The 17,415-nt window shown below is 36.4% G+C and overlaps 1 long non-coding RNA gene across 1 annotated transcript; it reads right to left on the bottom strand.

Annotated features, from left to right (window-relative positions):
- Window positions 1–8,523: 8,523 nt before the first annotated feature.
- LOC141705932 (uncharacterized) lies at window positions 8,524–9,253 on the bottom strand. The gene is made up of 2 exons (XR_012568535.1): window positions 8,970–9,253; window positions 8,524–8,790 (listed from the first exon to the last, which is right to left on the bottom strand). It is a non-coding gene; the product is annotated as an uncharacterized LOC141705932 (long non-coding RNA).
- Window positions 9,254–17,415: the final 8,162 nt, after the last annotated feature.

The raw sequence follows: 17,415 nt of genomic DNA, 5'->3' as shown, positions 1-17,415 counted from the left end.
ACAACAACATGAAAGGTAAATGGAAAGAACTAAGGCTCCACTCCATCTGAACGGGGCTTGGTAGTCTTTTCCTCTCGAAGCGTCTTCACAATGCTCTGGAGCTCATCCGCCACCATCTGAATGACATACTGGCTGGTGCGGTCCCGGTGTGCTGGCATCTCCTCAACCTTAGTGTTGACGTGCTGAACCAAGGTCTCAAGTCTCGCAGTCATCTGCTCCTTGGGCTTCCTTTCGTAGTTTCGGCTGTCCGGATACATGTAATAACCCCAATTTTCGGAATTTTTGAAACCCTTATGAATAGTGTTTTGCTGATTATGCTGAATAAGAAAACTTTCCATGCCACACTATGTAGGGGTTCTTCTATTGTTATTCTGAGATCTTATTAGTACTTTATATGGGATATAAGTGTATGTAAAGATCGTCAGAATCCAAATCCGAACACTTTGATTTTTCCCGAAAATCTACCAGATACAGAAAGAATTGAGTATAAGGTAACAGAATAAAAAGGATTTAAATTCAAGGATTAAAAGAGAGGATCATGAAAGGAATATAATGTATTGAGAAAGGTTAAAGAAACCTAAGTAATAAGATCCCGGGTATGATCCCTTAAACGATAAACGAAAACGAAAGTTAAGCGAACCGTATAACAGATCAGCGGTCATTAGGCAAGCAATTAAGATTTAATCAAAGAGGTTAGTGGATGATGATGTCATGACACCATCAAGAAGAAGACAAGTGTAACAAGATGACCTAAGCTTGATGACCTAAGCATGACAAGTGGGAAGGATTGGTTGGTTGATTGTGAGCCACACATTTTTCACCATGGTAAAAATTTAATTTATTTTCAAGACAAAAGGAAGCAACCAACCAACAAATATCATAACACAAATACAAATTGAAAGTTGACTTTCCCATTTCAAGAAGAAAGCTCTCGGCTAAAATAAACCCAGCACCTTCAAACTGCCATATCTCCTTCAATACTCACTCAAATGTTGTGTTCTATAGCTCGTTGGAAAGTTATTGAGATGGCCTACAACTCTTGTTCACAAGTCTCTTTCAAATAAGCAAGGTAAGACCCTCATTTTTACAGTTCTTTAAATCGGACTTTTAGAAACTTCAAAGCCTAACTTTGTGTTCTTGATTTCTTTGGAAAGAGCAAGCTTGTAGGAGGCTCCATAAGGCTTCCTAGTAACTTTCCACCCTCCAAGAAAGGTATAAATCTTCACACCCTTTAGTAATAAGTTTGAATGTTGAATTTTGGAGATGGTTTGGATGGATGAGTAGTAATTTGAATGATAAGCATGATTGGAGCTTAATTGTTAAGTAGTTTAGTTGAATTTGGAGATGTTATAATATATGATTGGATTGAGATCCTTGAGCTTATTATGACTGAAATCAGTAGCATTGATGTGTATCTTGAGTTGTTGTTGATTGGTAGTTGGATTGATATGATTTGGAATGGTAAAAAATTGGGAAATCGCGTAAACATAGCCGTCGTAATGTCCGATATACTTTAGACTGTTTTTTCTCTTAACATCAGGACCCGAGAACTCCCTGTTAGGTTTTGACCATTGCCATTATTAGATAGTTCATGTTACGAGCTTCATTTTGATATGTGGTTCGCTTAAATCCGATGTACGGTTTAGGAGAAACGACCGTTTTAAGTAACGGCGTTTCACGACCGAACCATTACCCCTCGCCTTACTTTGAAACCTTAGTTAAGGCCCTTAAATAACTAATTGGAATATGAAACAATTATGTAAAGTGGATTAGGCAGTTGGTAAGGTACTCGTGAAAGAATCGCCTTAAAACTCTTAATGGTTAATTTATTAAAAATGGTGGAGCCGAGGATACTCGAGCGACTTAAGTGAATCGTTAAGCGCGAAAGCGAACGTTAGGACTCTAAATGGTTAAAGTCTAGTTTCTTAAGCGACCGGGGTTTAATTCTGACTTATGTTGTTGTTCATAGGTTATCGGACCCACTCTAAGCTTAAGTCTATTCGGGAGCACTCAGGCAAGTTTTCTATCCGTTATACTGTTGTTGTGATATATACATATGTATATGCATTATCTTGTGATAGATGCATGATGGTTAATTAGCAAATTTTTGCGATATATTGTAGCATGTGATATGGTATATATGCATGCCTGTTTCGTATTCTTGATACATATATCTGTTGATTCAGTTGATAATAACTATGCTAGAGATAAGCGGTAAATTGCATATACCCTTAGTATAGGGGACCCAGAGGTGAACATTTTCTAAAACCGGGAGTCGATGCTCCCGAGTATAATATATATATATATATTTATATATATATATGAATAGTTTTTAAAACTATGAATCAAATAAGGTTTATTCGATAACTTTATTTTATTAATGAATATTATTTCGAATATTCATTCGAGGGCTTATGACCCCGTTTATTTTATTATTGAATATTATTATTTGAATATTCATCTGAGGACTTATGACTCCGATTATTTACTAATTATTATTCTTTATTTTATTAAGGAATAATGTGTCGATAATCAAACTCACTTTTGATTATTCAAATAAAGATAGTACTTTCGTATAAGTATATCTTTGGTTATTTAATATTCATTGCAAGTATAAGTTTTAAAACTTCTACTTCAATTATTTTTATAAAGATTATTCTTTATGAGAATATTATTTAAATATTCAGATATTTCTTAATATATTGGGACTGATTTATTTTATTAAATCAGCATCACTCCAAACATTCTTAAAAATGTTTTGCGAGTCTTCAAAATGATTTTAAAAGTTAGAGCGCATCCAAAAACTCATTTTAATATTTAAGATCCTCCTTTCGAAGGGGATTTAAATACTCGCTCAAAACCTGAGGGATCCGGCTCTGTGGTGTATTGTATCCAATCACCCTATTTGACATGACATTGTCAAGTGCACTATGAAGCAAATGTCTTACTTTTGCATCCTTGCCTAGTGAAGAGATGTCTTTAGTGGTGAGTTCTATCTTTTCTTTGGGAATCATCTTCTGTGGCTCATTCCCGACTGCAACAGAAAGCTTTGTGGGCTTGTGTGGACCATCATAAATTCTGTCTAAATATTCTGGATCTGTATCTTCCAGAAACATGGCCATCTTCACACTCCATACAGGGTACTCAGACACCCTGAGCATAGGAACCCTGATGGTTTCATATCTACTGGTGTTTTGAATGGGTTGAACCTTTGCAGGTTCTTGAGGGTCTTGTGTTTTTTATTGATCAGACATGATTTATTGTTTGTTTGGATTTTAACTGTTTGTAAGCTTAACAGATTGGCTCTGATACCACTTGTTAGGCCTCAATGATACTATAGAAGGGGGTTGAATATAATATCTACAATCAATTTGATTATAAACACAAGTATGTAACAGAAAACAAGTTTATTCAATATTTCAAAATCTATTACAGTAGGTTTAATCTACTCTATCAGTGATGTATGATTTCACTAAGAGCTGCTAGGGTTACAATAAATAATATTCTCGTGAATAATAACACATATAGTGTAAACCCTAATCTGTGTTTATATACTACACAGTTACAAGATATCTCCTAATTGATATGATATGTTTTGTTTCCTAAAATACGTCAATCAGAGATTATCTACTGTAGTCCTTAAGCTGTACAACTCTCCAAGCATATCTTTTTTTGTTTAATCCAGATCCTCTCCTGTAAATCAGCCGTTTTTCATCCATGAAGTGTATCCGCACTTAAGTTCTGATGTAAGTCCTGATGGCTTAAGTTCTGATAACTTCCTGTCTTCAGTAAGTTCTGATTTCCAGTTAAGTTCTGATAGTAAGTTCTGAAACTAAACAAATCAGATTAGACATGACATCACAAATATATCTAACACTTAATTTTATGAAATTTCAGTCCTATATGTCCTCTAATATTGTGATTTAGTTTTGGTAGAATATCACACTATAAATATAAATTTGCTTACTATATTCTGTAACCTCTTTATAGATTCTGATTGTGGCTATTCCAGCAAACTAGGGTATTCTTATTATAGTTGGTGTTATGCTTCAATTCTGAAAAAACTTAATTAATAGAGATTCATTCTGTATAGTTACGGTATGATAAAAACAAATTTTGTGTCACTGATTAGAATTTGAGTTCTGTGCGCCCAAGCTTTGTCCGCGATATCAGGATATAAATTATAGGCTTCTTAGAATATGAGGTAAATTTAACTTTAGATGCCCATACCAATGAATTAGTGATTTTGAGGGGAACACTAAAAATAAAAAATAAGGGGACAAATGCTTGACCAGCTCTTTGGATCATGACAAAACTACAAAATATATGTCAGGTTTAACACTTTATTTAGTATCGTATCTTCTTGCCCTGTTCCTGCAAATCCGCGCTTCAATGAGGCAACTTGAATCCATACCCAGCCTTTGTTTATTTCCTTGTGTAATGATTATTTGTAAGAATATATGCTTCTAGCTTCCTGGACTATTTTTCCCGTCACGTAACTGATTAGTGAGGTCTAAACATTAAGCACACTTCAGAACAAGCAGGATCTCCGCTCAACCTCCGTTCAACCTCCGCTCAACCTGATATCTTGCCCAGCATTAGTATATACCGATTGTGTTTAAAGATTATTTATAACAAAATATGGTACAATCTTACTGTGGCATTATATACATTTTTCTATGTTGAGTGCTCTGTATTATCATGTTTATGTTCTTATGCAAATTTTCAATCGAGGCCGGCAGAGTATAAAAGAGTTAGAATGTCTACGAAATGAGGGACAATTGTTTTTGCATTTCTTCATGAATATGTAACATTTTTTAAGTGTTTGTTCACGTTCGCATGATTATTTACCACCAACCTTTCTTGGTTGAGGACCAAAAGACTGTGAAGAAGCTTTTGCATATTCGCCAGTTAAAAGACAAGGTATCACCAAAAAATTAGGCGAGTGCACAGCCTGATCTTAGATTGTTAATGTGCTTGCAAAATTTTGTCTTTCACAGTCTACAAGTTGTGTTATTTTGTTTTATTCTAATCTAAAAAAGATGAGCAACTATTTTTAATGGTTTTCTAACGTGGTTTGGTCATATTTTAAAGTTCCAAATTGTCCAGATTAGCAATTATATGCCTAACGAGACATCTAACTGCTCATGACAACTGATACGATGAATTTGATTGCACTAAAAAAGACGCATTCCAAAAATTTATGGCAACACAAAACCATTGTCAGGTACTCTTCTTCCTGCGATACCTGCACACATTCTTCTCAAATTCACGTGGAACAAGTCCCTCTAAACATGGCGGATAGATTTTACACATCTATTTTTGTTGAGTAGCTTTAGTGTGGCAGACTTTTGGCATTGGTGCTGGTATACTCTTTACTCATTTGTTATGTCCATGATATATTTACTTATACAAAGATTAGATTTTTAGGACTTGATTTAATTTCTGGTGTCAAGGTAAAAAATATCTGCCATAATTATATCACTCTTCTTAATATTTTTTGGCCCGTCAATTTTGGGTAAAACTTCTATTCTTTTTCCCAGCTACATATATTACCTCCCACCATATTAGAACTAAAACCAACTATTTATTAATAAATCGTAAAGATTAACAATGCTAGAATTGTATTGTTCTCATTCTATTTCCTGAATCAATATACACTTGTTTATATACAACAGAATGATAAGCCTGACTTCTCTAACTAACAGAATGATAAGGATATATCTAGTTTATCCTTTTATCAATATCAACTATAAATATAGATATCCATTTCCTATCTGTAATCTAATCAAATAGTCAGCCGATAGTATAGGAGGTACGCTTATCTTTATTATGCCCCCTCAAGAACGACGTTGTGTCAACAATGGCGATCTTGGAAAAATGAGATTGAAAAGCAGCCTTCGGAAGTGGTTTTGTGAGGGAATCGGCAACTTGCTGACTGGATTGTACATGCCTGACCTGAACAAGATTTTTCTGAACCTGGTCACGTACAAAATGGAAATCAATGGCAATATGCTTCATTCGACTGTGAAAAACTGGATTCTGACATAAGTAAGTTGCACCTATATTGTCACAATAAATACGAGGACGTTGGACAGGTGGAAGTTGAAGTTCAGATAAGAGATTCTCAATCCAATTAGTTTCAGCTAAAGCACTTGCAACTGCACGATACTCCGCTTCTGTAGATGAGCGAGCGACTGTTCTCTGTTTACGTGAGGACCAACTGATGGGTGTATTACCATAATAAACAATGTAACCAGTAGTGGAGGTACGATCTAGTATATTTCCAGCCCAGTCAGAGTCAGAGTAGGCATGCAATTGAGATCCTGGGCTCGCGGTAATATATAAGCCATACATGTTAGTTGTTTTAAGATATCGCAGCAAGCGTTTAACTGCTTGCCAATGATTTTGTTGTGGACAATGCATAAACTGAGAGAGCTTATTTACCGCAAAAGCAAGGTCTGGTCTGGTGAACGAGAGGTACTGCAGTTTGCCAACAATTCGCCTATAATTGGTGAAATCAATTGGAGGCTCATCCATATTAATTGTGAGAACCGATGAAGTACTCATGGGTGTGACAGCACCATTACATTCAGCCATTTTTGTTTCATGCAGTAAATCATTGATGTACTTGGACTGCGAAAGAATTAGTCCATCAGACCTGGGGATTACCTCCACACCTAGAAAATAATTAAGCCGTCCAAGATCTTTGAGTGAAAAACGTGCAGAAAGAGCTTGTACGAGTTTTTGAACCACCTGAGAAGTGCACCCTGTAATGACAATATCGTCAACGTAGACTAATACATATGCAGTGACATTACCGGTATGCAAAATAAACAGAGATGAGTCTGAATGTGATTTTCGAAATCCTATCTCGATCAAAAAATTTCCAAGCTCATGGTACCATGCCCGAGATGCCTGTCTAAGGCCATAAATTGCCTTGTTTAATTTGCATATATAAGTGGGGTAGGAAGGATCAACAAACCCAGGAGGCTGCTTCATAAACACCTCTTCTTCCAAGCGTCCTTGCAAGAATGCATTATTTATGTCAAGTTGATGAATATGCCACTTCTTTTGCACTGCAATAGAGAGAACAAGTCGGACAGTAGTAGGTTTGATAACAGGACTGAATGTCGAGTGAAAATCCACACCTGGGCGTTGCGTGAAACCTTTTGCAACGAGTCTAGCTTTATAGCGTTCAATGGAACCATCTGGATTGTATTTTATCTTGAACAACCACTTGCAGTCAACAATGTTACGAGAAGGATCCATGGGCACCAAAGTCCAAGTATTATTTTTTAACATAGCATTATACTCAGATTGCATAGCATTACGCCAATGGTCTATTTTCAGAGCCTGTTTGTAAGTAGACGGAGTGAAAGCAGCTGGCACTGTAACATTAAACCCATAAAAATGATTAGGTTTAAAGATTTGATTTTGTGATCTTGTTACTCGCCTGGATGCTTCTTGAATAACAGCCGGACTAGAGGCCTCATGTGTATTCTCAGTTATAGTTGTAGGTGTCTGGGATGAAGCAGACATATGTGAGGTCGATTCTTCATGTGGCTGCTGTTGGAAGGACACAGGAGAAACACTGGATGCGGATTCTTGGCAGGAGGACTCTAGTGGAGTGGTGCGCGAATGGTCCTCAATGACCGTAGGTAAAGATGGGGTGACTGTAAGTGGCTCCGGAATATGGTTTTCGAGTGAAATATGTGGCTGAGAATTTGAGACATTATTAGACTCAGGGGTTTCAGGAACCCAATCTAAGTCAGGGAAATTATGAGAAATGTGTGCAAACTTAGTGACATATGGAAATGTAGACTCAATAAATACAACATCACGTGAATGATATAATTTAGATGTGACAGGATCATAACATTGATGTGAATGAAATTGTGTGGAAAATCCCAAGTAGATACAAGCTGTAGAGCGTGGTGCAAGTTTGGATGTAGCATAAGGTTTTAGCCATGGATAACATAAGCATCCAAAAACTCTAAGATTAGAGTATTTTGGTGGCTCGTTAAATAGTATATGATAAGGTGATTTATTTGTAGACCCATGAGGCGGAAGTCTGTTAATTAGATAGATCGAGTATTTACAAGCAAATGACCAGAATTTGGGAGGCAGGGATGCTTGGTGTAATAGTGTTCGGGCAGTTTCAATAATGTGGCGGTGTTTTCGTTCGGCCTGTGCTACCCTTTGTGGTGTGTAAGGTGGAGACTGTAAATGTTCTATGCCCTGCAAAGCCAGATATGGTTTTAGACCTTCGTATTCACCACCCCCGTCGGTATACAAAGATAAAATTTTAGTGCTGAAGTAGCGTTCAACAAGGGTTTGAAAATGTTTGAAAATATTCTGGACTTCATTTTTATATTTAAGAGGATACAACCAGGAATATTTTGTATAGTGGTCAACAAAGAGCACATAGTATAATTTTTTATCAGCTGATAGCACAGGAGAGGGACCCCATAAATCACTATAAATGATTTGTAAGGGACGAGTAGTGCTTAAAGATGAGACTGAAAATGGTAATCTGTGGCTTTTATTGCATAAACAAGAATTACATGAATCAAATTTGTTTGAGGAAGAGTACGATAACGCAAAAGTACGTAAAATAGACATAAGAGACTTGCTATTAGGATGTCCTAAGCGTTGGTGCCACAGATTTATTGATGGTTGACGAGTAGCAAGGTGTGCCTGAGGTAATGAAGAAGATGAATCTGAAGGCCACTCGTAAAGTCCTGCATTATTCCGACCGCATACCAGTGGAGCTCCTGTATCCAGATCCTTCACACAAAATTTAGAGGGAAAAAATTCAATCGATGTAGAATTATCATTACAGAACTTGGATACTGAGATAAGATTACGCTTAATATCAGGGGCACATAAAGTATTTGTTAATCGGAACTGAGAATTAGAAGAACATATACGTGTAGTACCAGTTTGAGATATAGGAATTTTTTTACCATCACCCATTGAAATTTCATCTGGACCGGCATAATTCTGGACTTCTGTGAAATTCTGAGAGTCCGATGTGATGTGGTGAGATGCCCCGGAATCCACTATCCAAGGTGCAGGTGGTTGATGATAACTGCTAGCAAAATGAGCTTTGGCTTCCATATGATTGTGTGATCTGGAACGACAAACATTGGCTGTATGACCATTCTTGTTGCACAGCTGGCACCTTAGACGTGCAGTAGGTTTAGCTGGGTCACCAGAGTTGTGTGAATACGGATTACGCCATGATGGATATGTATTTGGTTGGCCCGATGTATGGCGCCATTGAGTCGGATAGGAAGCACGTCTGGTTGGTGTGTGGCGCCCAAATCGTGGTTGTGCCTGAGAGAGTGGTTGTTCTTGATGTACTAAAGCAGCTGTGATAGGCATCGTCAATTTTTTAATTTCATCTTGCTGTAGGGAAATTTCATGATCAAGCAAGAGACCAGAAAGTTCTTCAAACGAGATGGGAGTTTCTCTGGCTCGAATGGCTGCTGCAATGGAGCTGTACTCTGGTCCTACTCCACTTAAAATTTTGACCACTAGTTCAGCATTAGACAGAGGAGAACCAGCAATAGCTAACTCATCGGCAATTCCTCGAATATCACCAAGATATTGTGTGACAGTTTTGGAGTCCTTAGTCATGCGTCCAAGTTGATCACGGAGACTGAAAATTCTGGTTTGTGATTTGTTGGCGAACGCAGTGTGAAGAGACTGCCATGCAGCTTGAGCAGATGGAGCAGTGGCGACAATAGAAGCTAAGGTTGGATCAACAGATGCAAGGAGTGCAGTTTGGATCAGCTTGTCCTGTCGGAGCCACAATATGTAGTCTGGGTTAGAGATCTCTTTGTCGTTTGCTTTTGTAGTAACGGATGGTACTGTTGATGAGCCATCAAGGTGGCCTAAAAGAGCATGCCCGAAAAGAAGCAATTCAAACTGAGCTTTCCATGTTGTGAAGTTCGTGCTTCCGGTTAGCTTAATAGGTAGCTGAGATGTAGGATTAAATTGAACTAGTGAATTGTTGGGAGCAGTCATGGTAATGGTGTTATCTGGATGTAACGAGGTTGTCATGATGCAACTAGTTGGGTCGATTTGAAATTGTAGGATGAATAATGAGAGAATGGAACAGAATCGTTAAATGCTTGTTAGAGCTTCAATGGCTCTGATACCATAATAAATCGTAAAGATTAACAATGCTAGAATTGTATTGTTCTCATTCTATTTCCTGAATCAATATACACTTGTTTATATACAACAGAATGATAAGCCTGACTTCTCTAACTAACAGAATGATAAGGATATATCTAGTTTATCCTTTTATCAATATCAACTATAAATATAGATATCCATTTCCTATCTGTAATCTAATCAAATAGTCAGCCGATAGTATAGGAGGTACGCTTATCTTTATTATTTATCACTTTGTTTCTTGCTACATAGGTACAACATAACTCTTTTTGTTTGTCGGTGTTTGCAGGTCATGCTCATTGTTTGCTGGGAGTTCCAGTACAGAGAGGTCACACGACTAGATAACATGTTATTATGAAAAACCCCTTAAAATTTCATTGCTGCAAATGTATTTCTCTACGAGTTTGTGTATCTTACACTCATTTTTCTTCATGTAGTAATCTGACTAATTTGTTGGCAATACTTTCCTCAACCGCGCGAAGCGCGGTTTGTTCAACTAGTTTATTATATATAAGAGGTAATTTTGAGAAGAACATGTGACATGTTGACACAGATTGTGGGGATCAGTTGAGTGAAGAGTATATGGCCTAACTGAATAGAAAGAAACAACCCATTACATTTTCATGCGTATAAGTTTAGGAAGTTTAATCTGGTATGGTATGATTTGATTTGATCATCTTAAATTTTTTTGGTGTGATCTGATTAGTTTTACCAGCTGGGAATTTTCTAGTTTGGTTTGATTTGACCTCATTTAATTCAATAATATTTTTGTGATTAATTTTGGAGACTTCTAGGTCATTTATAATTTCAGACCCTTTAGTTGTAAAATGGACGGTAGATATAATGTACTGGACATTGAAAAAGGAATGAAAGTATTATTACGTAGTTTTACCTTCTCATAAGTTTAGTTTATTACATTTTTGTTTCCATTCTGCATAAGTTGGTTTCAGAGCAAGGTGGTGTCTTGATGGAAAATGGCAATGAAAATAACACAACTCATGGTACTAACAACAATTATGGGAGTGAAGAGGTATGTCGAATGGTGAATGATCTCACTACAAGGTTCGAGAGTACCATTGTGGCAATTGAAGACATGCGTACCTCGATTACAACAACTAGCCAAATGCTAATGAAAATAAAGAGGATAGAAATTATTTACTTGCTGCCCCTTAAGGCTCTGTTTGGGAGTGATGTTAAAAACTGCTGCGCTGTGAGAAAAAGTGTTCTGAGGAAAATTAGATGACTGTTTGGTATTTTTTTTAATTAATGCATACCATAAAATATAATATATAAAAATAATGTTTTTAAGAAAGTTTGACGGTGAAACTGCTACTTTCTGCAAAAGCTGAAAACAGCTTTTTCCAAAAGCATGAGGGACATGCTTTTACTAACAACAATTTTTAGACCAAAAGTGCTTTTCCAGACAACAGGTTTTAGAATTTACCAAACACTTGTCTGCTTTTCAGCAAAAAACTGTTATAGCTGTCTGTAACAACAATACCAAACGAGGCCTTAATCAGTAACACAGTAGTGATGACATCCGTCATGGATTCAACCGAATGCAAACAAGTTCTGTGATGAAATTTTTGATTATGAATAACATAAAAATGATGAATATCGAGGTAGTTGAAGACACTATTAGAGGGAAGATAATTATCACATTAAGGCATAGATCCATAGCTTTTACAAAAATCTGACTTGAAAGCATTTTTAAACTGGATCTATGAAGTGGAGAATTTTTTCGATATAATGAACATACTAGAGTACTACCAAGTTAAAATAGTTGTAGAATTTATAAGACACCTGACGCCGTCAAGGTAGGAGACCAATTACAGTGTGGGCTCGAATGAAAAAGCTTCCAAGGGACAGATTTTTGCCATCTATTTTTGAACAAATATTATTTCAATAATATCAAAATTTCTTGCATGGAAACATAAGTGTTTCAGAGTATACATGAGAATTTTTGAGAGTGCAAGCTCAGTTTCATTTGACAGAGATAGAGGAACAAAATGTTGTGCATTATGTGATTGGATTAGAATATGAGATTCATGATAAGATAGAATTGGAGATAGCGTGGTATTTTGATCAAATAGATAATCTTTCTACGAGGGATGATAAATTGTTAGCCAAGAAAGGTTCAAACTTTCGGAGAATACAGCCTGAAATAGTTCGATTTAAAAATTATGTGCCACATCAAACACATGGTGGTGCAAATCAGAACTCTCCCAGAACAAAACTAATTAAAATTGGAAGGAGTAATTCAGTAAATAAGTAGAATACAAACCCACCTTGAAAGCCCAACAATAATCCATATTCCAAACGTACATTGAACATATGTTATCGGTGCAATGAGCCTGATCACATGTCAAATGAATGCCCGATGCGAAAGCCTGTACGCTTTGCAGGTCAGGAAGGTGGGGGTAATGATCATAATGGTAAAAATGGTTCTGGTAATGAGGTTGATGAAGTTGCTAATAAAGATGGAGAACCTATTAGCTTTGTTGTACAAAGAATTTTATTCACGCCAAAGGTATATAATAATTCTTAGCAAACTAAGAACTTTCAATCAATCAAAAGGTGCAATTTAATTATAAATAATGGTAGTTGTGAAAATCTGGTCTCTAAGGCCTTGGTTGAGTACGTGAAATTATCAATATAACCACAACCGAACCCATTTCAAATTGCGTGGATTAAAAACACACTGACCATTAAAGTAACACAAGTTTGTATAATTCCACTTTCAATTGGGAAGACATAAATGACGAAATATTTTGTGATGTTGTCGACATGAATACTTATCACTTGCTTCTAGGAAGACCGTGGTAGCTTGATATCGATGCATCTCAAAGAGGAAGATAAAACATCTATCTTTTCAAATGGAAAAGAAAAATATTACAGTAATACCGACAGCAACGAAATCAAAGATGTCAAAAATTGAAGGCAAAACATTTATATCATTTGTACTCTCATCAGGAGTTCCATAGGAGCACTCAAGAGTACAGAACTATATTTTTCTTGTTGGTAAAAGATGTGGAAGAAGAGTAAAAAAAGGAGGTACTTGAAGAAGTTAAGCCTTTACTCAAGAAGTTTAAAAAGATAATAGACACATTATTGAATGAGTCCAACACCAAATAGACTTAATCATTGGAGCTAGTATTCTAAATTTGACACATTATTGAATGAGTCCAAAAGAATTATAAGAAAAAGGTTGAAAAATTTCTACAGAGTGGACATATCCAGGAAACCATTAGACCATGGACAGTTCCTGTTCTACTTACCCCTAAGAAAGACAGAAGTTAGAGGATGTGTGTGGATGGTAGTGCCATCAACAAAATCATCATCAGAGATCGATTTCCCATTTCACGGCTTGTTGATTTACTGGATCAATTATGTAAAACTAGTGTGGTTTTTAACATTTATAACGCAGTGGGTACCATCTGTTAACAGACAAATTTTATTAACAAAGATTTGAGGTTCACGGCCGGAATCAAGATCTGCAGCGGTGGTCGGTGATCAGAGAAATCACCGGAGTGCATTGATTTATTCTTAAAAAATAGCTGAAATTACTAGGGTTTATGTTTGCCTTTTCAGAACTCTCAAACACGTGCCCTCACAATGTGCCTACGTACCTCCTTTTATAGAGGATCAATCCGGACGTAGTTCTTGCGGAACAAGAAACCTAGATGGACTTGGCTTCCTATTTCGTGGATCAATAAAAATTATCGAGCCAACTTCCTATTATAACTCAAACATTGATTTTTTTAGGAATGCCCGACGATATGGCCTAGTCTTAAAGGCCCAAGGCCCGGTTATGACTTCGGGACTTCACAAACAAGAAAACTTCCCGACCGGTGGATATCCCCATCCACTACCGCTACTTCCGTCGATCATAACCGCATGTATAACCATGACATACCGCAAATGCCAAAGCGCATCCTCGCCCCCGACGAGGATAACCCACCAGACTACAGGACAAGTGATCCCAAGCGTAGAAGTGCAAAGTGCGAGATAACCCCAGAGTCTCTCGCCAAGGACAACCTGCCGAATACGGAGAAAGGACTCCAAAAGCATAGACTAGATGTTTATGACCGTTCCCTTCGTAACTCGCAAGACTACAGAACGACGCATTCGACATGTTTTCCGGGATGACGGGCTCCCGGATGGCGCGTTTACTTCATAGGGGGTGCCCTATGAAGGATTGGAGTCTTCCAGAATCTTTCCCCATGTCTAGGGCGCACCCTAAGCATGGAGAGCTCCCCCGGGGGCTCCTTTTCTTATCTTGTATGATTCTTATGCTTTGTTCACTTCCTAGTTTAGTTATGGGAGCAACCTACTAGCTAATTTTTCTTAGTCATCTCACATGCATTACGGATAGACCCGACAATACTGGTATACGACACGTGAACACGGTACAAAACTACACGAATTATTATTATTTGGGTTCAAAAATTTGGTACAGGAACAAGAAAGTACACGAACACGAAAAAACACGAATATAATTAGTGTCGGGTTTGGGTTTCCGATCTAGGTACACGACACGAAACGAAAGTACACAAAATAAATAAATAGTTAAATTTTTAAAAATATATAATATACATATATATATACAACATATCAAATGTCAATTTAGCTATTCTAAATAACATATATATAATTATAAATCCTAAATTATATTTTATTATTCCTTGACTTATTGACTTTGTGAGAATTTTACTATTTCACTTTTCGACTTGGGAATTCATGGTTTTAAAGACATTTTTATCGGTAAACTAAATTTGTTAATTTTTTTAAGACATTTTAATGGTAAACTAAATCTATGCTTTTTTCACTTGTTTCATTCTTTTTTATTAGGAACTTTGTTGTTTACTATTCAAGACCATTTAATTTTCTATTACATTTTTTAACAATTAATTTTTTTCGTATATAATCTGTATACTTTAGTGTACTAAAGTGGGTTAATACGAATATATTAGTTCCGAGTTAGTGTCACCAAATTGGTACACGAATCCAAATCTGGGTCGGGTTCGGGTTTAACGTTTGGTACACGAAAACACGAAAGTACGCAGAATATTTGTACACGACACGAAAAGTTGCCAGGTCTACATGGCATACTCCAGAAATGAGTTCATCATCTAGTTTGGATATTTTTGCAACACTATCCAGAGCACCCCGATAGAAAGGCTACGGCTGGGTGATCGATGAGTGTTGGCAGGGTCAAGTGTTCAAAATGGTGTTTTTATAATAAAGTATCTCGTAACTTCATATTTTCATAATGACCTGAGAATTGAGTTTCCTTGAGTAGATAAAAGCCCTCAAGAGTCTTTGCGAAAATGTTTTATACAAATTTTACCTTATAATTTCATCTTTATGATGAACTTTTGAAAACTGATTATACTTTGAACAATAATAGTTTTCTAAAAAAGATATATAAGTATATTGAAGTATCTCGTAACTTCATCTTTCAATACATATATCAAAGCATTGTGCATTATGCATGGTAAATATTTTCAAAAAAATATTAAGGCAAGGTTAGATATATAAGATCACCTTGTAACATTATTTTATATGGTTTATATTATGGAACTCTATGTATATTATACATGGCAGAGGATTTCAAAGATTTATGAAAAGTATATATATTGAATATTTTGCGACTTCGTCGTGTTAAGATATCAAACTTAGTTCATATTTGCTTGACCAAGACTTTCATAAATACTATAAAAATGTACATATACTGTTGAACAGTTATATGTTATTTTGGTGGGATGTGTTGCTCACCCTTGCTTATTTTATCTATCACAACAATAGCTAAGCGAGATAGACAGGACAAAGATCCCAATTCGCGAACAGTTATAGTATTTTATATAAATACTATAAAAATGTACATATACTATTGATGTATTTTGGTGGTCTTTCTTCATTTCTTGATCATTTCATTCTTTCTCCCTTGACTTAAAACCATCCTTTATTGACTCCTCATCAATACTTGTTCTTCATCATCGTTTTCTACTATAGCGGCCATCATGGTGTCATCTCCGTAGCGGTCGTCGCGCACTTCCTTCAGTATGGTCGTTGTAATCTTCCATCGTGATGGTCATCATAAACCTTCATATATAACTTCACCAATCATCGTTATAACTTCTCGTCATCAATAGTCTTCGTAATCGACTCCCATATAGGGTGAACCCTATAGGGGGCTCCTTAGGATCCGGAGACGCGTTCTCTGAAGTTCTTCCATCTTCTTCCTTGGCAGTGATTCGACCCATTTCATTAAATATCCGATAAAATACCCATGAAGATTTTATGGTATAACAACTACCCCCCGATTTTCTAGTTTGTTAAAAAATAATGTGCAAAATCTTCTTCTACTTCCTTCGGTCTTCCGCGAATAATTCTACCTTTATCACCCGCAATGTCTTCCCTTCATCTTTTACTAATAAACGTCCCTCCATATGTGTAATTTTTTTCTTTCGTAGAATAATTCTTTAATTGATAATCTTCATCATAAAATTTTCGTTCGAGTCTCCATGACAAGTGCTTCAATTATTGTTCCGCAAAATCTCTCACCAATATTTTTTCATAAATATCCTCCGCAAATATTTTTCATAAAAATTCTCTTTCTTCCCCCTTCCGGAGACACACAGGCACGCCCTACTCCCTGGGAATCTATTCTGGGGTTGAAACTTTAACCAATTTCAAAATTTTCTTCCAAGCATACATCACTTCTTCATCTTTATACGCTTTCCCATTAACTTGCATTTTAAATATGCATAACTTGTAGATCTTGTAGAATCTTCACATTATCCTCTAATCATGTTTGTTCATAGCTCGAATTTGAAAATTAAGACATCGATTACACCCACTTCATACATAGGGGCGCGCTCGAGGAACGTCATGCGTGTAACACCCCCAAATCCAGGGTCGGGGATCCGGGTTGTCACGAGTTCCATTTCAATTTATCAACACTTAATCTTGTATCACAACTAATTATTGTGTACTGACCCCACAATACACACACACACACACCACACGTTATAGTCTCAGAGATGAAACTGAAATAGTACAAGTCATACAATCCACAAATTATAAGCTATTACACCTCAAAAGAATTTCTGAATAAATTTACATGTTCCTTGCTGTAATAACCCCAATTTTTGGAAATTTTTGAAACCCTTATGAATAGTGTTTTTGCTGAATGAGAAAAATTTTCATGCCACGCTATGTAGG

Source organism: Apium graveolens, chromosome 2 (assembly GCF_009905375.1).
Source record: "Apium graveolens cultivar Ventura chromosome 2, ASM990537v1, whole genome shotgun sequence".
Classification (NCBI taxonomy): domain Eukaryota; kingdom Viridiplantae; phylum Streptophyta; class Magnoliopsida; order Apiales; family Apiaceae; genus Apium; species Apium graveolens.
This window is presented reverse-complemented; position numbering and strand designations above follow the sequence as displayed.